General features: G+C 40.9%; 1 long non-coding RNA gene across 2 annotated transcripts in view; it reads left to right on the top strand.

Moving 5' to 3' along the window:
- The window catches only part of LOC114116379 (uncharacterized), a 319,096-nt gene that overhangs the window by 287,047 nt on the left and 9,903 nt on the right, over positions 1–22,146 (top strand). The window contains exons 5-7 of one of the 2 annotated variants that reach the window (XR_009594978.1): positions 13,953–14,033; positions 15,442–15,520; positions 16,811–16,926. This is a non-coding gene — a long non-coding RNA (uncharacterized LOC114116379). The remainder of the gene's footprint in view (positions 1–13,952; positions 14,034–15,441; positions 15,521–16,810; positions 16,927–22,146) is intronic. The other variant, XR_009594979.1, reaches the window with a different exon arrangement.

Raw genomic sequence — 22,146 nt, 5'->3', positions numbered from 1 at the left:
TCACTGTCAAATTTTCACACTTTTTGTTTCGTTAAAATTGAGAATGCTAGTTGTTCAGTTGTGTCTCACTCTTTGCAACCCATAGACTATAAGCCACCAGGCTCCTCTGTCCATGGAATTCTCCAAGCAAGAATACTGGAGTGAGTTGCCATTCATTCTCCAGGGGATCTTCCCGACCCAGGGATGGAACCTGGGTCTCCTGCATTGCAGATGGATTCTTTACCATCTGAGCCACCAGGAATATTTTTAATGTGTTTGGGGAGACATTTACAACTCAGACATCATATATCAAAAATTGCTACCATGGTTTCTTCTCCTTTTTATGATTTTTTTTTTAGTTATATTATTGATCCAATTAGACTTTTATTTCAGATGGTCATCCAGTTATTCTGATACCATGGATTGAATAAACTTTCTGTTCTTCACTGATTTTACATATTATCTTTTCCATGTGCTTAATCTCCACATACATTTGGGATTGTTTTTTGAGTTATTTTTTTGTTCTTTGTATCTATCAATTCATGTATCTATAATATATTCTGTAAATTATTTTGCCTTATACAACATTTTAACATCTTTTAAGCTTGCCCCTTCTCAATATTCTTCTTTTGTAGAATTACCTTGGATAATCTTAGTTATCCTTTACATTGACTTTGAAATCAGCTTTTTGTTTCACAAATAAATGAGTTGCTATTTTTGGTAAAATTGCACCAGACTTATAGGTTGATTTGGAAAGAATTGGCTTTATAAAGTTGTCAGATTTTTCCATCTAAGATCACTGTATGCCTTGACATTTGCTCAAGTCTCTTTTTTGTCTCTCTGAAGAAATTCTCAGTTTTGTTTAGATAGTAAAGACTACTGATAAGTTGGCATTCCTGGTGGCTCAGACGGTAAAGAATCTGCCTGCAATATGGGAGACCTGGGTTCCATCCTTGGGTCAGGAAGATCCTCTGGAGAAGGAAATGGCAACCCACTCCATATTCTTGCCTGGAGAATTTCATGGGCAGAGGAGCCTGGTGAGCTACTTGTGTCCAAGGGGTCGCAAAGAGTTGGACATGACTGAGCAACTAACACAAAGTGTTATCTAAGCTTTTTTTTTTTTTGTTCCTATTGTGAATCAAGCGATTTTTCTTTAAAACAACTAATTTTAATTCTATCCAGGAAGGCTACTAATTTTTAGATATAAAATTTGTGCCCAAACTTCTTGCCAAATTACTTATCTGTAATAGAAAAATTACAAAAAACTTTCAAGAAATTGAAAAAACTATTTTTAAATTGTATTCAGTTTTTCAAATATACAGTAAAACAATAAATATTCCTTCTTTCTAGTTTTTTACCTCAACTTTCTTTTTTTCTTAACTGTATTGAATTATACATCTAGAATTGAAGTTAAATAGCAGTGCTAACCATTTTTATTTATCTGGAATAAGTGACAAATATGAGACTATTCAAGTAAAATAAATCTTTTATTATTCTAATTGAGAATTTTATCTTATGGATTTAATTTGCATTAATGTTATTACTGTCACGTTTTGGCTTTTTTTTTTTCATTTTTTCTTTTGGACTTCCAATATATTGGAAGTTGGTCATATTGATCAGTTGATGAAACATTAACATTTGTGAGCTGTGGGAACTCCCTCTTATTTTAAAAAATTATTTATTCCCATTTATCACTATATTCCATGTTTTTCTTTTCTTTTCATAATAAGTTACCATCCTTGATGTGAGCTGCTTTGGTTTTGGTTGTAGGTGTTGTTGCAAAATATGTATTGTGTGTATGTATTATTAGCTTTCATAAATGGTTTTATATCATCTATCTCATTAAGTACTGTGTTTCTGCTGCTGCTAAGACCCATCATATTGCTATATGAAAATCTCCTCTGTAAGTTCTGTTGTCATACTGAATTTCCTGGGGTTCGTGAATTAGGTTTCGTCTCTTAATGCTCTAGCTGACGATTGCCTCTGATTCCCTGTCAAACTCTTACTTGCTCCTATGGAGACTGTGTGAGAATTTCTTTGGATTATTCACTCAGGATCTTGGGTTCTGTGATGTACTCATATGCAGCCAGTAATGCTAGGTGGCTTCTCAGAATGGAATCACCAGTCTGTACTCCTGTCAGCAGAGCACGAGAGGTCATATTCTCCCACAATCCCTACCACTTGCTTGTATGAAATGTGTTTTCTATATGCTGATTCCTTGCACTTTAATTTCCCCTGTGTAATGATTGGTCATATATATTTTTCCAAAGTCTTCATTTTCTAATCTATCATATATATTCTTTATATAAATGATACCATACCAATTTCATGTTATTGCTAGGTAAGATTCTTAATATATTATTTGCATTTGAAGCTGATGAAGTTCTTTCAAGCTTTACAATTTTGTGATAAAAAAAAAGTTTTAAAAAGATGACATCAGTTTTAAAAAGATTACATCCCTTTTTGTAGCAAGGGTTTTGCTTGTAAATTTCCCACAAGCTGCCTGTCTAAATAAAACAGGAAGTGTCTAAAAATTCTAAGGAAAAAAAAAAAAACTAGGATAGGGATGAGTGGGAAGTCAAGGTAGGCACAGCTATTATTTCAGAAATATATTTACTCACTCATTTAATAAACATCTACAAAGTGTATTATGTGCTGGACACTATAATGAAAGCTGATGATACACAGATGAGTAAGACAGTCACCTCCCTTAGAAAACACATGTCCAGTGGAAGAGAGAGCCATGTACAAACAAATGATCTGCAAATATAACTACAGAAACATTAGCAAAGCACAGAGGACAGAAATTTCTTCCATTTTATGACTCAGATTTTCCAGCCTTAAATTAATGTGTTTATTATAATGATGACAAATTTTCAGAGTCATATTAGGGAAGAAATAGAGAAAAAATAGAGTTGAATCCATTGATTGTTGGATTTGGTCAACAAATATTTATTGAATGACTCATTTTATCATCGTACCAGGTGTCAGGGATACAAAGGTGAGCAACTGGTAAATGATAACCTTCAGAGGACAAAAGAAGCAGAAGCAGTATATCACTATGATTCTTAGGTCACAGTGATCCAGAATGTTTATAGTTGCTCAGCCATGTCTGACTCTTTGCGACCCCATGGCCTGAAGTCCTCCAGGCCCCTCTGTCCTTGGGATTTCCCAGGCAAGAATACGCATTCCTTAATCATCTGTGCTGAATGTCAGAGATCATAATAGTGTATATATATGGGAGTAAGCATTTTAATTTTGTGATTGTGGCTACATAATGCTGATTCCATCTTGTCTTACTAAGAACAACGATGCATTAAAAAGAATAAATCTTTCCATAGACTGGTGGTTCTTCTTGCATACATACAGACCTGGACCTCTTCAGGATGTCCTTGGGCAGAGATGTAATAAACAAAGTTTGTCTTCTCCACTATTCAAGGCTGAGATGGGTACAAACAGATTTATGGTATGTGACAGCAGAGCAGAGGTCAGTTGTGAAGTCTATGAAGTCATAAAAACTAGAGGTGATGTAGATTTTAAAATTAGATACCAGTCATTTTATTTCTAAGGCAGTGATGTGGTCCTTTGAAGCCCAGAGTTTCTAGGGAAGAGCAATTTTGGAACATTTTTTTCTTTAAATCCTCCTCCATTCTGTTCTTCCTTCATTATGTAGCATTCCAAGGTTTATGTAGGACTGACTCCATCCCTAGATCAACTGGAATATTCCTATCCTCTTTACCCTATTGAGTGGTTCATTGGCAGCTTGAGAAGCCTGCATGGATGAGCTGCACTTTGAAGATGGAGTAGAATTTGGATAAGTGGAGAACAGAACACGGGCAATAGTGAAGAAACAGGAATATGTAAGGTTTGCTCAGGAAGTGTGAGCAAACCTTCTTAACACCTAAAGCCACCTAGGTGATTAAATTCGGTCCTTTCATTCAGTTGGCTATTATACTGAATGGTACATAGTACTGTATCAATAGACAGGCTTCAACAAACGAAGTTGTCTCAAGATTGAGAAACTTCACTATCAAGAAAAACTCACTGATTTTAGAACTAAAAAGACCTAGGACATAATCTTGAACAATCCGTTCATTTTCAGGTACAGAAACTGGAGCCCAGAGAGCTTAAGGGGATGGAAGCAGTAAAACATGAGGGGAAAAGTACAAGTTGTAAGAATCATTTAAACGCTCTTTCTTTAATTTCCAGCACTGGAAAAGTTGCAGGAATGACACAAGAAACTGTTGTAATTTGGGGAAAGGGCATGTACGGAGCACCAGACGCAAAATAGATACCAAATAAATATTCCCTTTCATTTTTGTTCTTCCCTTTATTGATAGTAATTAGTCATGCTAAGACAGAATTAGAAATAACTTTACCTGGACTCCCAAGAAAGTTCCTCCCACACAGCACAGCTGTCCTTTGTTACAAATACCGTAAGGAACCACAGAGGGCTCTGCTAAGTCACTTCAGTCATGTCAGACTTTTTGCAATCTATGGGTTATAGCCTGCCAGGCTCCTCTGCCCAAGGGATTCTCCAGGCAAGGAACTAGAGTGGGTTGCCATTTCCTTCTCCAACAGAAGCCTCTCAATTCAGTCACTCAGTTGTATCTGACTCTTTGCTATCCCATGGATAGTAGCACGCCAGGCTTCGCTGTCCATCACCAGCCCCTAGAGGTTACTCAAACTCATGCCCATCAAGTTGTTGATGCCATCCAACCATTTCATCCTCTGTTGTCCCCTTTTCCTCCCACCTTCAATCTTTTCCAGCATCAGGGTCTTTTCCAAGGAGTCAGTTCTTCAAATCAGGTGGCCACAGTATGGAAGTTTCAGCTTCAGCATCAATCCTTCCTATGAATATTCAGGACTGATTTCCTTTAGGATGGACTGGTTGGATCTCCTTGCAGTCCAAGGGACTCTCAAGAGTCTTCTCCAACACCACAGTTGAAAAGCACCAATTCTTCGGTGCTCAGCTTTCTTTATTTTCCAACTGTTACATCCATACATGACTACTGGAAAAACTATAGCTTTGACTAGATGGACCTCTGGCAGCGAAGTAATGTCTCTGCTTTTTAATATACTATCTAGGTTGGTCATAGCTTTTCTTCCAAGGAGCAATGGCTATAGTCACCATCTGCAGTGATTTTGGAGCACCCGGAAATAAAGTCTCTCACTGTTTCCATTGTTTCCCCATCTATTTGCCATGAAGTGATGGAACTGGATGCCAAGATGTTAGTTTTCTGAATGTTGAGTTGTAAGCCAGCTTTTTCACTCTCCTCTTTCACTTTCAAGAGGCTCTTTAATTCTTCTTTGCTTTCTGCTATAAGGATGGCATCATCTGCATATCTAAGGTTATTGATATTTCTCTGGGTTATTATCTTCACTACCTCCACCATAGCTTGGTCTCCAGGTTAAACAACAGGGAGGGAACAGAGCCCTGCCCATCAAGAGAAAATGGATTAAAGATTTACTAAGTCAATCAAGGCTATGGTTTTTCCATGTCATGTATGGATGTGAGAGTTGGACTGTGAAGAAAGCTGAGCGCCAAAGAATTGATGCTTTTGAACTGTGGTGTTGGAGAAGACTCTTGAGAGTCCCTTGGACTGCAAGGAGATCCAACCAGTCCATTCTGAAGGAGATCAACCCTGGGATTTCTTTGGAGGGAATGGTGCTGAAGCTGAAACTCCAGTACTTTGGCCACCTCAATGGAAGAGATGACTCATTGGAAAAGACTCCGATGCTGGGAGGGATTTGGACCAGGAGGAGAAAGGGACGACAGAGGATGAGATGGCTGGATGGCATCACTGACTCAATGGACGTAAGTCTGGGTGAACTCCGGGAGTTGGTGATGGACAGGGAGGCCTGGCGTGCTGCGATTCATGGGGTCGCAAAGAGTCGGACATGACTGAGCAACTGAACTGAACTGAACTGAGCATGGCCCCACCCATCAGAACAAGATCCAGTTTCCCCCACAGTCAGTCTTTCCCATCATAAAACTTCCATAAGCCTCTTATCCTTATCCCTCAGAAGGCATACAGAGTGAAAACCACAAACACAGAAAACTAATCAAATGATGACATGGACCACAGCTTTGTCTAACTCAGTCAAACTATGAGCCATACCGTGTAGGACCAGCCAAGATGGATGGGTCATGGTGGAGAGTTCTGACAAAAGGTGGTCCACTGGAGAAGGCAATGGCAAACCACTTCAGTATTCTTGCCTTGAGAACCCAATGAACAGTATGAAAAGGCAAAAAGATAGGACACTGAAAGATGAACTCCCCAGGTTGGTAGGTGCCCAATATGCTACTGAAGAAGAGTGGAGAAATAACTCCAGAAAGAATGAAGAGATGGAGCAAAAGCAAAATCAATGCCCAGGTGTGGATGTGACTGGTGATGGAAGTAAAGTCCAAAGCTGTAAAGACCAATATTGCATAGGAACCTGGAATGTTAGGTCCATGAATCAAGGTAAATTAGAAATGGTTAAACAGGAGGTGGATGGCAAGAGTGAACATAGACATTTTAGGAATCAGTGAACTAAAATGGACTGGAATGGGTGAATTTAATTCAGATGACCATTGTATCTACTACTGTGGGCAAGAATTCCTTAGAAGAAATGGAGTAGCCCTCATAGTTAACAAAAGAGTCCAAAATGCAATACTTGGGTACAATCTCAAAATGACAGAGTGATCTCTGTTTGTTTCCAAGGCAGACCATTCACTACCACAGTAATCCAAGTCTATGCCCCAAGCACTAATGCTGAAGAAGTTGAAATTGAATGGTTTTATGAAGACCTACAAAGCCTTGCAGAACTAACACCTGAAAAAGATGTCCTTTTCATCATTGGGGACTGGAATGCAAAAGTAGGAAGTCAAGAGATACCTGGAGTAACAGGCAAATTTCATCTTGGAGTATGAAACAAAGCATGGCAAAGACTAATAGAGTTTTGCCAAGAGAACGCACTGGTCATAGCACACACTCTCTTCCAACAACACAAGAGAAGACTCTACACATGGACATCATGAGTTTGGTCAATACAGAAATCAGAGTGATTATATTCTTTGCAGCCAAAGATGGAGATGCTCTATACAGTCAGCAAAAAAGAGACTCGGAGTTGACTGTGGCTCAGATCATGAATTCCTTATTGCCAAATTCAGACTTAAATTGAGGAAAGTAGGGAAAGCCACTAGACCATTCAGGTATGACCTAAATCAAATCCCTTACAGTTATACAGTGGACATAACAATAAATTCAAAGGATTAGATATGATAGACAGAGTGCCTGAAGAACTATGGATGGAGGTTCGTGACATTATACAGGAAGCAGTGATCAAGACCATTCCCAATAAAAACAGAAATGCAAAAAGGCAAAATGCTTGTCTGAGGAGGCCTTACAAATAGCTGAGAAAAGAAGAGAAGCAAGAAGCAAAGGAGAAAAGGAAAGATATACCCATTTGAATGCAGAGTTCAAAAGAATACCAAGGAGAGATAAGAAAGCCTTCCTGGGTGGTCAATGCAAAGAAATATAGGAAACAATAGAATGGGGAAGACTAGGGATCTCTTCAAGAAAATTAGAGATACCGAGAACATTTCATGCAAAGATGGGCACAGTAAAGGACAGAAATGGTATGGACCTGACAGAAGCAGAAGATATTGAGCAGAGGTGGCAAGAACACAGAAGAACTATACAAAAAAGATATTCATGACCCAGATAACCAGGATTATATGATCACTCACATAGAACGAGACATCTTGAAATGCGAAGTCAAGTGGAGGCATCACTACAAACAAAGCTAGTGGAGGTGATGGAATTCCAGTTGAGCTATTTCAAATCCTGAAAGATAATGCTGTGAAAGTGCTGCAGTCAGTATGCCAGCAAATGGGGGAAACTCAGCAGTGGCCACAGGTCTGGAAAAGGACAGTTTTCATTCCAGTCCCAAAGAAGGGCAATGCCAAAGAATGTTCAGACTACCACAAAATTGCTCTCATCTCATACACTAGCAAAGTAATGCTCAAAATTCCCCAAGCAAGGCTCCAACAGTATATGAACTGAGAACTTCCAGATGTTCAAGCTGGATTTAGAAAAGGCAGAGGAATCAGAAATTGAATTGCTGATATCCATTACATCATAAAGAAAGTAAGAGAATTCCAGAAAAACATGTATTTCTTCTTTATTGATTACGCCAATGCCTTTGACTGTGTGGATCACAACAAACTGTGGAAAATTCTTCAAGAGATGGGAATACCAGACCACCTTACCTCCCTTCTGGTCAAGAAGCAACAGATAGAACCAGACATGGAAAAACAGACTGGATCTAAAATTGGGAAAGGAGTACTTCAAGGCTGTATATTGTCACCATGCTTATTTAACTTATATGCAGAGTACATCATGCAAAATTCTGTGCTGGATGAAGCACAAGCTGGAATCAAGATTGCTGGGAGAAATATCAATAACCTCAGATACGCAGATGACACCACTCTTATGGCAGAAAGTGAAGAGGAATGAAAGAACCTCTTAACGAAAGTGAAAGAGGAGAGTGAAAAAGCTGGCTTACAACTCAGCATTCAGAAAGCTAAGATCAAGGCATCCAGCCCCATCACTTCATGGCAAATAGATGTGGAAACAATGGAAACAGTGAGACACTTTATTTTCCTGGTCTCCAAAATCAATGCAGGTGGTGACTGCAGCCATGAAATTAAAAAATGTTTGCCTCTTGGAAGAAAAGCTATGACCAACCTAGACAGCATATTAAAAAGCAGAAACATTACTTTGCTGACAAATGTCCATCTAGTCAAAGCTATGTTTAAAAAAAAAAAACAAAAAACAAAGCTATGGTTTTTCCAGTAGTCATGTATGGATGTGAGAGTTGGACCGTAAAGCATACTGAACACTGAAGAACTGACACTTTTCAACTGCGGTGTTGGAAAAGAGTCTTGCGAGTCCCTTGGACAGCAAGGAGATCCAACCAGTCCATCCTAAAGGAGATCAGTCCTGAATATTCATTTGAAGGACTGATGCTGAAGCTGAAACTCCAATACTTTGACCACCTGATGCAAAGAACTGACTCCTTGGAAAAGACGCTGATGCTGTGAAAGATTGAAAGCAGGAGGAAAAGGGGACAACAGAGGAGAGATTGTTGGATAGCATTACCGACTACATGGACTTGAGTTTGAGTAAGCTCTGGGAGTTGGTGATGGACACAGAGGCCTGGTGTGCTGCAGTCCATGCTGTCGCAAAGAGTCAGACAGGACTGAAGGACTTAACTGAACTGATATCTGGCCAGAAAGGACCAAGGCAATTCAACCAATCCGAGTATGTCAGGAGGATACCTCAGGTTTATCTAGAAAAGCAATGGATCCTGCCTAGGGGTAGAGGATGAATAATTCCTTTACTAACAAATGGTACAAGGGGCTTACTCCACTTCTTATAAATCTTGGTTGCATATCAGAATTATCTGTGGAGCATATGAAAGATATGGAAACCTGGTTCCTATCCTAGAATTATGGAAACAGGAATTGGGAGAGGAAGCACAGGCATATGGATTTTTGGGTGACATATGGTTGGATATGATGATAAGTTTGAAGGGGTTGGGAAGCCCTGGTCTATTTTGTGCCAGGTATTTGCAGAACATTGAAAATACAGGCATGAATGAAACATAACTGGTTCTATTCCTGTGTTAGAAGACAAGACTCTGTCCTAGAAAAAGTGATAATCAGGTGGGAGAGACAGGCAAGCGAAGATAAATAATCCACCAGATAAGAGTTAAGACAGAGATAAGCACAAAGTCAGAACACAGAGATGGGAAAGTCCTACTCAGTCTTGGGAAAGGGAAGAAGCTTCCTAGAGGATGTCACATTTGTTTTTTAACTTTTTATTTTATATTGGAATATAATCAGTTAACAATATTGTGTTAGTTTCAGCTGTGCAACAAAGTGATTCTGTTATACATATACATGTGTTTATTATTTTTCATATCGCAAAACAGAAACAAACTCATAGGCTTAGAGAACAAAACTTAGAGCTACGGGAGGGGGGCAGGGGAAAGGTGGGGAAAGGGATAGTTAGGGAGCTGGGGATTGACATGTTACACACTGTTATATTTAAAATGGATAGCCAACAAGGACCTCCTCTGTAGCACAGGGAACTCTGTATATTCTGTAACAGTTGGGGAAATAATTTGGAAAAGGATGTCACCTTGGAAGCGAAATGCAAAGGATGTGTCGGTGTCTCCTAAATGAAGGAGGTTTGGAAGAATATCCCCAAGCAGAGAATTGAGCCTCCAGCACCCACAGAACCTCACAGGCAGGTCAGATGATTCCTGGGAGAAGCCTCAGTGCAAAAGATTAGGGCACTTAAACGTGAAAGTCACTCAGCTGAGTCAGACTCCTTGCAACCCCATGGACGGTATAGCCCATGGAATTCTCCAGGCCAGAATACTGGAGTGGGTAGCCTTTCCCTTCTCTGGGGGATCTTCCCAACCCAGGAATCAAACTTGTGTCTCCTGCATTGCAGGCAGATTCTTTACCAACTGAGCTATCAGATAAGCCTAGGGCTTAAACGTGGGCCAGGGCTTTTAGGTGCGCCTGAGTTGGAGGCTGTGATGCTGATCTGTTGCATCACTGACTTATAGCTGTTTCCTAGGCCATTTTCATTTCTTCCAACTGGACATTTACTGGATGCCTCTATACCCATGAGACAGTCATAAAAAGAACTGGTAATAGAAATACACTAGAGGGGCAACATATTCCCTGGCCAAGTTCAGTGTGACAGAAGCAAAGCATTCGGGGAGAGATGGTGACCACGGACAAAGCTGGGAGGAAGGTGTACACCAAACTGCGAACAGGATTCTTATGCTCTGCAGGAGTCTAGATTTCATCTAGTTGGCCATGGGGAACCCTAGTTATTCTGTGCAGGGAAGTGACAGAGTCTGATTTAATTTTCTGGAAAAGTCATTCTAAGCATATGCAGGTTTTCTTTCTCCAACAGTATGCATAACGGGAATCCTATCTTAGCCTTTTTGTTGTTGTTCTTGCTTTGGGGGATTTTGTTTATTTCACCAACAGTGCTTAGCAGAGTCAGGGACACATGAAGAAGTGAATAGTTAATAGATTCATTAATTGATTGGGAGGCACCAACTCTTACTTGAGTTAATATAGTGGACCTAACAGAAGCAGAAGATATTGAGAAGAGGTGGCAAGAATACACGGAAGAACTGTACAAAAAAGATCTTCATGACCCAGATAATCATGATGATGTGATCACTCATCTAGAGCCAGACATCTTGGAATGTGAAGTCAAGTGGGCCTTAGAAAGCATCACTATGAACAAAGCTAGTGGAGGTGATGGAATTCCAGTTGAGCTGTTTCAAATCCTGAAAGATGATGCTGTGAATGTGCTGCACTCAATATGCCAGCAAATTTGGAAAACTCAGCAGTGGCCACAGGACTGGAAAAGGTCAGTTTTCATTCCAGTTCCAAAGAAAGGCAATGCAAAAGAATGCTCAAACTACTACACAATTGCACTCATCTCACATGCTAGTAAAGTAATGCTCAAAATTCTCCAAGCCAGGCTTCAGCAATATGTGAACTGTGAAATCCCTGATGTTCAAGCTGGTTTTAGAAAAGGCAGAGGAACCAGAGATCAAATTGTCAACATCCGCTGGATCATGGAAAAAGCAAGAGAGTTCCAGAAAAACATCTATTTCTGCTTTATTGACTATGCCAAAGCCTTTGACTGTGTGGATCACAAGAAACTGGAAAATTCTGAAAGAGATGGGAATACCAGACCACCTAACCTGCCTCTTGAGAAATCTGTATGCAGGTCAGGAAGCAACAGTTAGAACTGGACATGGAACAACGGACTGGTTCCAAATAGGAAAAGGAGTACGTCAAGGCTGTATATTGTCACCCTGCTTATTTAACTTATATGCAGAGTACATCCTGAGAAACGCTGGACTGGAAGAAACATAAGCTGGAATCAAGATTGCCAGGAGAAATATCAATAACCTCAGATATGCAGATGACACCAGCCTTATGGCAGAAAGTGAAGAGGAACTAAAAAGCCTCTTGATGAAAGTGAAAGAGGAGAGTGAAAAAGTTGTCCTGAAGCTCAACATTCAGAAAACAAAGATCATGGCATCCGGTCCCATCGCTTCATAGGAAATAGATGGGGAAACAGTGGAAACAGTGTCAGACTTTATTTTTTGGGGCTCCAAAATCACTGCAGATGGTGACTGCAGCCATGAAATTAAAAGACGCTTACTGCTTGGAAGGAAAGTTATGACCAACCTAGACAGTATATTCAAAAGCAGAGACATTACTTTGCTGACTAAGGTCCGGTCTAGTCAAGGCTATGGTTTTTCCAGTGGTCATGTATGGATGTGAGAGTTGGACTGTGAAGAAGGCTGAGCGCTGAAGAATTGATGCTTTTGAACTGTGGTGTTGGAGAAGACTCTTGAGAGTCCCTTGGACTGCAAGGAGATCAACCAGTCCTTTCTGAAGGAGATCAACCCTGGGATTTCTTTGGAAGGAATGATACTAAAGCTGAAACTCCAGTACTTTGGCCTCCTCATGAGAAGAGTTGACTCATTGGAAAAGACTCTGATGCTGGCAGGGATTGGGGGCAGGAGGAGAAGGGGATGACAGAGGATGAGATGGCTGGATGGCATCACTGACTCGATTGACGCGAGTCTGAGTGAACTCCGGGAGTTGGTGATGGACAGGGAGGCCTGGCGTGCTGTGATTCATGGCGTTGCAAAGAGTCGGACACGACTGAGCGACTGAACTGAACTGAACTGAACTGGATGCTATGTGGCATCTGATAGTTAAAGATCGCAAGCAATCTTTTTTCTTTCTTTCTTTGGCTGCATTGGTTCTTAGTTGCAGCATGTGGGATCTTTGATCTTTGTTGCCGCATGCAGGATCTTTAGTTGTGATAGCTTATGGTGAATGCTGTCAGATTCGTGATCTCAAAAGAAGATTCAGCTTCGAGATCAGGGGCCAGGCTTGATTAGTCAGAGCTTTTGTGTGGCAGAAGGATAGAAAAAGCTTCTGACATAGACATCAGAAGGGGGACAGAGTGCCCCTCTCACTAATCTTAGCAAGGGAGCTATATACTTTTTCAAACGGTTGTTACAGTAAATCAAAAGACTGTCTCAAGGTTGTAAGGGTCTTACCAGACCCACTCCCGCAATTTACACTTTAAGATGACAGGATTTGAACTAATAATAGAAAGATCTTACCAGACTCACTCCCAAAGATATCAAGATTAGTCAGAAGATTTCTAAGAAGAAGAAACAGTCCTCAAGCAGGATACATTGTTGTTATATAATCCTTGAAGGTAAAGGTGAAAGTGAAGTCGCTCAGTCATGTCCAACTCTTTGCAACCCCACAGACTGTAGCCTACCAGGCTCTTCCATCCATGGGATTTTCTAGGCAAGAGTACTTGAGTGGGTTGCCATTTCCTTCTCCAGAGGATCTACAGAGTTTAAGATGAGTTGTTTTGTTGTGTAATCATCAGCTCTGGGCTTAAAGAAAAAAAAAAAATTATGTGACTAAGACTAAGGAATGTAGAAAAAAGTTTGTCCTTTTCTTCTCCTTGAGAGCCCCAGACCCTCTTCTCTTTCTCAGGGACCCCAGACTTCTTGTCAACCTACCTAAGAATTAACTCTCTCAGTTGCAGCATGTGGGATCTAGTTCCCTGACCAAGGATTGAACCCGGACTCCCTGCATTGGGAGCATGGAGTCTTAGCCCATGGACCACCAGGGAAGTCCCTAAAGGTCTCAGGTGATCTTAAATTCTGCTTCTTAATTTTAACATGCACACAGATTACCTGGGATCTTGTTAAAGTGGAGATTCTGATTCATCACGTCTTGGGTGGGGCCTGACAGTCTGCATTTCTTTTGCTGATGATCTGCATTCTCACAGTTTGAGTGGTGGCGCTCTTAACATTCAGTTGTGTTGCCTGATTTGTAGACGGTCAAAAGGTGGATTCATCTGTGAACAGTGGAACTTTCTACAGGGATGGTGGAAATGGAGAAGCTTCACCATGAGAAAGTAAGACTCCTTGGCTGAGACACCTAGGGCCCCTTGGGACTGGTCTGGAAGGCAGTGTCATAACTATGAGGCCGCTAGGGTAGACCTTGTTGTTATTTACCTTTAAGGGAATTTCTGATGCTGCCACCAGTTTCTTCCTCACACCACCAAGTATTGATTCAGCTAGAAAATCCATTAGTAACAGTGGAGTTGATAATAGAACAGCAGATAAAGTCAGAGAGCTCTGAAAACAGCATGCTCTCAGTGTGAAATTTGTTTAGACCTATATAGAATAGGGTCTTTTCATAGAAAGTTTCAAGTTTGAAATTTGATTATGGGCCAGTTCATCATTGCTTAATGTTCTCCTCTTTTTCTTTGTTCACTTACTCATTGTCATGTAATGATAACCTGGATGTCTCTGAGTCTTCACTGTCTTATAGGTATAAAAGACAGTCGCATAGGTTAGGCTGCAGTTTGCTCCCTTGATGTTATTCATTATTATGAACAGGTGCTTTGTCTCTATTTTAAGGCCCCCTGATTTTTCTACTGGTTCTCAGAGAAGCCCCAGGCCTTGTCTTCTCTCATTTCCGGTGTTTATGTGGGTCATTGCCTGCCTTTCCATCATTCAGCAACAGACCCCAGTGGCTGCTCCATCTCAGTTCCTCATGACACCACCCACTCCATGCTGGCTGCGGCCTCCGCATCCTTGGACTGGAGCCTCCAGCCCCCTTATGAGCCTCATCTGGGAAGTATCAAGAGCAGTAGCGAAGACAATTGTCTCTATAGACAGAACCCCACATCTCAGATGTGTGATTTGGGCAAGTTATTTAACCACTCTAAACCTTAAATTTCTTCCCTGTAAAATGAGAATAACTAGATTTCTGTAATCTCAAGATTTTGAGAAAATAAGGTAATCCCCTTAAGCTCCCAACACTTCATTCCTGGCACATAGAAAATTCTCAATAAATGCTCACCATTATTCTCACCACTTCTCTCTGTATTGTTATACCAGTTTGGACGAGCTTCATTTTTATTTCACCACAGCACAGCTGAGACCAGTTGATAAGGTTTCCATGACATGGCTGATGTCTCACGGATAACTGAAGGGGATTAAAATCTGGGAAAGTACAACTGCTCTCTAATACAAAGGCCCAGAGATAATACAACCAAGTGCATTCTTCTGGAGTCCCTTCCAAGTGCCTCCTTGCATTCCTACTGGTGACTGTCTTTCTGGGTCAGAAGATATCCTCCCTGCACATTCAGAAGAGTGTCCTTGAGCCTATCTAGACTCCTTTGAGTTCAGACTCAGAGGTCAATTTTGCATTCTCAGGTTCATTTTCTTTTCTACTCCTTTAGAAGGGAAGGTTTTTCCTACTCAGGAATATTACCTTACCTTGAAATGAGGACCAATGTCTCTTTCCCTTCCCAGTCTTGCTCCAGGATTCACTTTCTTTTTTGTGCGGTGGATAAGCCAACCCTGGACCAGTCATTATTCAGTCTCTATTAAGGTTCGTGTGGTGATAATCACTCATAATAATAATAACAATAGCAGTTAAATTTTCTCATGTTTTCTTCACCCTTCTGCCCCTGAAATATTTGTAAAATATGTTTCTTTTTTTTAAGGAACCTCTATACTATTCTTCATAGTGGTTGTATCAATTTACATTCACACCAACAGTGTAGCAGTGTCCTCTTTTCTCCACATCCTCTCTCGCATTTATTGTTTATAGATTTTTTTGATGATTGCCATTCTGACCAGTGTGAAGTGATACCTCAGTGTGGTTTTGATTTGCATTTCACTAAATATTAATAACCAGAGTAGGAAATGGCAACCCACTCTGGTATTCTTGCCTGGAAAATTCCACGGACAGAGGAGCATGATGGGCTGGCTACAGTCCATGGCATCATAAAGAGTTGGACACGACTGAGCAACTGAGCACAGCACAATTTTAGTAATTAGTGATGTTGAGCATCTTTTCATATGCCTCTTGGCCTAATACAGTATTAGAAAGCAAACTATACACCAGTTTAAAAAAAAGACAAAATGGGAAAAAGGACACTAGTTATTTGAATTTAAATGTTTCACAATATGTTACTCTAACAAAATGTAAAGTCAAAATATATAGAGAGTCAAAAAATTAAGTAAAATACCATATGTTTCACCCTTAAAAAAGTAAAAAAAAAGGTCTTCTTATTTCACTTTCTGTTTCAAAGTAGTTGTTGTCCACCCCCATCCCTGGCACTTAGGATACGAAATATATATTAACACATGAGGCTCTTTGTATGTGCTGGTCTTCTGAAATGCCCTCTGCTCCTTTGCTTTCTCAGAAAAGAACACTCAACCTTCACGGCCAAGCTTAAATCTGACTTCCTCTCTGGATTCTTTCTAGAACCTGGCACCCATGTCCCCAGGCATCAACCAGGTCCCCTCCTCCAGGCCCCAATGACAGTCTGTACATTTCTTCACCACCTCACGTCATACAATACTTCACTTCCAGTTCTGCCTCCCTCTTTTAAAGGGAGCTCTATTAAAGCACAATCTCTAATCACATGAGTGGCCAGTGAATTTACCTTTAATTTATTGAGTTCTTTTTCATCTACTTTTTTCTCTGATCCTTGGAGAAGGTCTGCGAGATACGTAGGGCAAGTATTGCATGATCTCTGCTTTATAATATGAGAAAAAGAGTCCATAGCCACCCCATCTATGTGAGGGAAAAGGGAAGTAAACAGAGCCTGAGTTCTTTGGACTTTAATTCCATTGCCCCCTTTCACTACTTTTTATTGCTTCCTTTTAACAGAAACCAAACCTTGGTAGGAAAAGGATAAGGTCCCCAGGAAGACAAGACCTGGACCCAGGAAGGGGAGATGGCAACATGCAGAGAAACCACACCTGCAGAATTATGAGGACTCAAAGGTAAGACGGAGTTGCGTGTGACGAGAGCTCTGGGTGTATTGTTCGCTGACTGGCTTTCAGACCTGAGGGAAGCCGCTCTTTGACTCAAACAAAGTGGATAGGAATGAGAGTGGGAGACACCACAGCAGTTTACACTTAGAATCCGGTCTCTAGCATCGCCTTGCAGAGTGTCCATCATTCCTTTTCAGCCACCCTCTGGATTGCTCTAAGTGACCAATAATTTTGTTAAAGTCTTCAACTGCTGGTAAGAGTCCTTTTTAGAGCTAAAAGCAAAACAAACAAACATGAAGCCCTACGGAGCTGAGAATAAGCTCTGGAGAGAGTGAGAGCATTGGAAATAGTTACTGGCCTGAGGAAGGAGATCACAATGTACCTTGTCTCCAACCCCAGGAGCTTGTCTCCTCAGCCACTCGCAAGTGCTGCGGCCGGTCTGAGCTTGGTGGGAGTTGGGGGGAGGGAGGTGCGGGGGAGGGGGTGGTTCAGGGGAGACGCCCGGGACAGGAGGGCTCAGAGCTATTTCAGACTCAAGGCCAACAGCCACGGAGACCTTGAGTTACGTCACCAAAACTGTCTGGACTTGAGGGCCCTGAAGCCAAATGCGGTTTCCAGAAAAAGGATCCGCCGCACATTTGGAAGCCCATCAACCGAATGTTGTCTCATCACTCTTATGCTTGAGATCTTTTCATTTGTGAAGAGCATATTATTTTGCTTAATTATGGGCTTTGAGGAGATGGCATAGAACAGCGGAAAAAGCATGAGCTGGGAGTCAGGAAGACCTGGGTCTGAATCATGGCTCTGCGGTCCACCAGCTGCCGGGCTCTGACTGGGGGCACCTCAGTCTCCTCGTTGTGAACTGAGAACATTCTTGTAATAATTACCCATCTCACAGGAGAGTTGTTAGGTTTAGATGGTTAATGTGTGTCGAGAGTCATATTGTGCTGCCGTTCAGATATTTAACGATCAGCAGCTACGATGAAGAAAGTGTCTTTTAACATAGTGACATTTGGCAAATGAGATTTCGTTTTCACTCCAGAGGCGTGTATATGGTGGTGTGTTTTCTATATATATATGACTTCCTTCTGCTTGCAAAATGCTGTTTATATGAAATTACATTTCCCAGAAAGGTAGTACTGCTATTATTCAGTATCAAAATACCTCCCCAAATTCACATTTCCTAGGAAGTTGTCTCAGATGGAGCCTATTGGTGCCCTACTGATGCTTTTTTTTTTTTTTTCCAGAACCTGGATATTTCACTTTTTAATTAATTTTATTGGAGTATAGTTGTTGACAATGTTGTGTTAGTTTCTACTGTATGGCAAAGTGAATCAGCCATATGTGTACATTTATCCTGTCTTTTCTTGATTTCCTCCCGCTTAGGTCACCACAGATCACTCAGTAGAATTCCCTGTACTATATAGTAGGTTCTCATTAGTTATATTTTATACACAGTATCAATAGTGCATATATGTCAGTCCTAATTCCTCCGACCCCTTTTCCCCCAAATGTGTCCATATGTTTGTTCTTTACATCTGTGTCTCTATTTCTGCCTTGCAAGTAAGATCATCTATACCATTTTTCTAGATCACACATATATGCATTAATATATGATATTTGTTTTTCTCTATCTGACTTACCTCACTCTGTATGACAGAGTGATCATTCATTTTTAAATATTTATAGTTTATTTTGGAATCATCTATGGCATGACTGATTATCCTTTTCTTTAAAAAGGGTCACGTTCAGAAAGGAGGTAAGATCAGAAGCCTTTATCTGCAAAACTCAGTCACTTGCTACCTGATACTTGTCTCTCTATCTCAAGTATGGGGGTAATTATTTGACCTATGTGTTTTACAGTTTTTTTGTACTTTTTCCCCTGGGGGGGGGGGCGGGAAATCAAACGAACTCATAAATGGTAAAGAATTTTAAAATTATAAAAGATATAAAAATTTAATTTACGATGTGATTTTTGCTATAGATCCCTTTGAGCATATAGGAAAATTCTCTGTGCCAAGGCCACCTGACTGATGCTATTGACTGCTTCATGCCTGGGTGTCACCTTGAGGTTACTTAGCACCTCTCTTTGCCACCGGATGTTAGGAGATTGAGTAACTTTCTTGAGTAATTGTTTCCTCTGACTCACATTCCTTGGCGTCCCCATAGTGACAGTGTACCACCTAGGGTGAGCAAGGAATTTCCTCTCTATGGTTGTTTAAGGACTAGCCCCAAACTTTCAACTTAGTCTTTGTTTAACATGTCTCCCAGTACTACCTACCTGAATAGCCACAGAACAAATCTGTGCAGAAGCCAGATTTGGGCTTGCTGATATGTATTTTGAGTATATTTTCTGGGAAGCACAGAGTCTCCACTCCTCTAATGAGATTCTCCTTAATGAGATACTCATCTCTCCTTAAGGACCTAATTAAGGTGGAAGATCATAGTTACTACATGACACTTGTTGTTTTGTTGTTACTCAGTTGCGAAGTTGTATCTGACTGTTTTGTGACCCCATGAACTGTAGCCTGCCAGGCTCCTCTGTCCATGGGATTTCCCAGGCAAGAATACTGTGCGTTGCCATTTCCTTCTCCAGGGGATCTTCCCAACTCAGGGAAGGAACCCACATCTCCTGCATTGGGAAGCAAATTCTTTACCACTGAGCTGCCAGGGAAGCTAGTAAGTGCCAATAAATAATCCAGAGATAGTTATAGGTGTACTTGACTATCTTCTTTTCCTTACTTTACCTATTTCTTGTTTCTTCTTCTTTTTTTAACCCCTTCCCTCTTTTATTCTCCCTGCACTACATTGTCTCCCAATCAATAGACTCACTATGGCATTCTTAGGTATATGTTACTACTTGCATTAGAAGTTCAGTCAGTGCCCTGTGGAGGGTTCTGCATCCACTAATTCAACCAACTGCGATTTTTTTAAGATTTTATTTTTTGTGATGTGGACCATTTTTAAAGTCTTTATTGAATTTGTTTCAATGTTGCTTCTGTTTTATATTTTGTTTTTTTTGGCCATGAGGTTTGTGGGTATTTCCAACCAGTCCATTCTAAAGGAGATCAACCCTAGGCGTTCTTTGGAAGGAATGATGCTAAAGCTGAAACTGCAATACTTTGGCCACCTCATGCGAAGAGCTGACTCATTGGAAAAACTCTGATGCTGGGAGGGATTGGGGGCAGGAGGAAAAGGGGATGACAGAGGATGAGATGGCTGGATGGCATCACTGACTCGATGAATATGAGTCTGAGTGAACTCTGGGAGTTGGTGATGGACAAGGAGGCCTGGCGTGCTGAGATTCATGGGGTTGCAAAAAGTCGGACACGACTGAGCAACTGAACTGAACTGAACTGACCTAGCTCCCCAACCAGGGATAAAATTCACACCCCTTGCATTAGAAGGCAAAGTCCTAACCACTGGATCACCAGGGAAGTCCCCCAGGTGTGATTTTAATCTGTATTTGGCTGAATCCACTGCACTGTTGGTTGAATTCATAGATGCAGACCCACAGATACCAAAGGGTAAATGTGCTATGCCATATTATGTTGATAAGGGATTTGAAGAGCCTTGGATTTTGACATCTGTGGGGTTCCTGGAAGCAATCTCCTGTGGCTACTGATATGTGACTATACCCAGAGCACAACTGTAAACTCTTAGTCCAGGTTCTAGATTCTCATCCCTTGCTGTGTATTGCTATTACCTGGAAAACTAGAAAACCCTGATGCCTTGGTCCCAGTCGAGTTTGCATCTCTAGGGGGGTAGGCCCTGGGCCTGGTATTTTTAAAAAGCTTCCACAATGATTCTAACATGCATCCAGGTTACCCTGGTTAAAGATACTTGGAAAGCGAAGATATGACAAGGCTATACTAAAAATAAAATAAGATTTATGGCTCGAAGAGCTGCAATCATGTGGTTTGGCCACACTTGCTTGTTTCCTATCCATCAAATAACAAGTGTTTTTTTTGAGGACCACAAAAAGAGGGGCTGGTCATGCCCAGGCAAACCCTGTAGCTTGTAGTTTCCGAGATAAGGTGAATGGCCATGAAACACTCTTAGAGCTAGTATTGATTGGGAACACACTCTGAGTCATGTGCTACACTAGACACTTTTCATGCATTATATCATTAAATGTTCTTAACAGCCCTGAAAGGCATTATTATTCTTCCCAGTTTCCAAATAAAGAAACATATAGATACCAGGTGATTGCTTAAATAGCTTAAGAGCTGGCCACTAATTAGAAGTGGAGCCAAAAACTTGAATTTGACTGCTGTCTTCTTTTTAAGTTCACTGCAGCAGTAATTCCCAATCTTGGCTGCCTTATTAGAGCCATTGGAGGAGCTTTGTGGAAAAAAAGCAAAAAAGAATCCTTTGCTCAGGTTAACACCTGGACCAGTTTAATCCATGTCTCTTAAGAATGGGATCCAGACATTAATAGTTTTTAAAGTATCACAAGTGACTCAAGTGAAGTGAAGTGAAAGTCGCTCAGTCATGTCAGACTCTTTGTGACCCCATGGTCTATTCTGTCCATGGAATTCTCCAGGTCAAAATACTGGAGTGGGTAGCCTTTCCCTTCTCCAGGGGATCTTCCCAGCCCAGGGATCCAACCCAGGTCTCCCGCATTGCAGGCAGATTCTTTACCAGCTGAAGCACAAGGGAAGCCCACAAGTGACTCAAATTACTGCTAGTTACTGGAGTGTTTAGCAGAGATTGATCTGATAGTTTTGTGAAAGAAGGATTGAAGTCAGCGAAGCGGTTACTAGGCAGATCATTCAGGAAGTTGGACAACTTAGGCTTCTTTGGGTCTGAATTCTGAGTGGCAATGCTAGTAGTAGAAATGGAAAGGAGGGAATGAATCCAGGAAACCTGGAAAAGAAAACCAGCTCTAGGGAAATTAACCTACCTGAGAAGGACAAAGGAAACACAGAGTCAAAGACAACTTCAGGTTTTTAAGTGTGGCAGGCTTAAAGGGTGGTTGATGGTGCCCATGGCAGAATTGAGATGCTAGGAAAGAAAACAAGTTTGAAGAGTAGGGTCAGGTAAGGTAGGATATATAATAAAGAATTTTACGGACTTTGTCCCAGGAGACTAAATCTTTGTACTGTCCTAACTGATGAAGAGTATCATTTTTATGCTTATAATGGGTTGCCCAAGAAGTTCATTTGAGTTTTTCCTTACCATCTTACCAAAAACCCAATAAACTTTTGGCCAACCCAATATAATCAC

Source organism: Ovis aries, chromosome 9 (assembly GCF_016772045.2).
Source record: "Ovis aries strain OAR_USU_Benz2616 breed Rambouillet chromosome 9, ARS-UI_Ramb_v3.0, whole genome shotgun sequence".
In the NCBI taxonomy this organism is placed as follows: domain Eukaryota; kingdom Metazoa; phylum Chordata; class Mammalia; order Artiodactyla; family Bovidae; genus Ovis; species Ovis aries.
This window is presented reverse-complemented; position numbering and strand designations above follow the sequence as displayed.